Source organism: Rhododendron vialii, chromosome 3a, assembly GCF_030253575.1.
Source record: "Rhododendron vialii isolate Sample 1 chromosome 3a, ASM3025357v1".
Taxonomy (NCBI): domain Eukaryota; kingdom Viridiplantae; phylum Streptophyta; class Magnoliopsida; order Ericales; family Ericaceae; genus Rhododendron; species Rhododendron vialii.
Genome location: NC_080559.1, coordinates 3,923,096 through 3,924,427, shown reverse-complemented (window position 1 = coordinate 3,924,427; position 1,332 = coordinate 3,923,096). Strand labels below are relative to the sequence as shown.

Sequence of the window (1,332 nt, the reverse complement as noted above, 5' to 3'; positions counted from 1 at the left end):
ACATCTGCATATGTCAAGTCAACTAATTTGGTTCTAGACACGAAGTTGCAGAAGCTTTTGAACTTGGTTTGGGTGGGGTGCGCCAGGTCAAGACAATAGTGCAACACCAAGGCAATGCATGAGAGACCCCAGTAGCTTGCAAATGTAGTGGGTCCTCCCCCTCAAAAAATTAATTTAATAAGGAGTGAGCCGATAGCCCACATATAACATATCAGTATATGGTCATGTTTTCTCTTCTCGTTTTTGTGCTTAGTCAATGTGGGAAACAAACCCCAAAGTAACACATTGGTTTTTTCTGCTTTTTCACATATTTTGCTTGGTTTGTGCCGTCAGCTCAACTCGGTTGTTTGAAGCCTCAGAGCACCTTGTGAATCCGTGTGTCTAACCGCTGAATTTATTGAGTATCAAATTGCTTAATAAAATAAAATAAAACCCCTCTAAATTAGCCGTGTAGATAGCTGGTTTCCCATCCTTTATTAGGGGTCAAGGTTGAACGTCTTACTACTCTCTTTTTCAACCTTAACCCCTAATAAAGGATGGGAAACCAGCTATCTATAGGGCTAATTTAGGGGGGGGGGGGGGGGGGGGGGGGGGGGGGGGGGGGGGGGGGGAGGGGGTTATACTAAGCAATCTGATACTCAATAAATTCAGCAGTTGCTACAATTTAATTGGGATACATGGATTCACAAGGTGCTCATAGGCTTCAAACAACCGAGTCGAACTGACGGCACAAATCAAGTAGAGCAAAACCCAGTTTGTAACTTCGGGGTTTGTTTCCCACATCGACTAAGCAAAAAAACGAGGAGAGAAGACGCAACTATAAAATAAGCAGCTCAAGAGAAGAGAAGACATACCTTTCTCGGCCTTCTAGCTAAGATCAAGTGTAGTATCTGTTCTTATTAGTTTAATATCTGATATATGGGCCATCGGCTCACTCTTTATTAAATTAATTTTTTGATGGGAGGGCCCACTACAGTACATCCACTTGGGTCTCTTATGCGTCACCTTGGTGTTGCACTATTGCCTTGGCCTGGCGCACTCCACCCAAACCATGTTCAAAGGTTTCTGCTACTTCCTGTATAGAACCAAATAAGTTGGCTTGACATCCGCAGATGTGTCAACTAATTACTATCTAAAACTCAGTAAAAAAACAAATTAAAAATATTTGCTGCATCACATGCGTCTCAACACGTCATGTCATGTCCAATTTGGTATTTTTTGATTGCCTGTCCAATTTGGTACCTTTGAAATTTTTCATATTCTATGCAAGATTATATAGGATTTTATGCTAGAAGAATTGCATAATGACAACAGTAAAAGTAATCAAATAGT

At 41.1% G+C, this 1,332-nt stretch overlaps 1 non-coding gene across 1 annotated transcript; it reads left to right on the top strand.

The window, feature by feature from the left end:
• Positions 1-850: 850 nt before the first annotated feature.
• LOC131321454 (U2 spliceosomal RNA) lies at positions 851-1,044 on the top strand. The gene has a single exon (XR_009198501.1). It is a non-coding gene; the product is annotated as a U2 spliceosomal RNA (small nuclear RNA).
• The last annotated feature ends 288 nt before the right edge of the window (positions 1,045-1,332 follow it).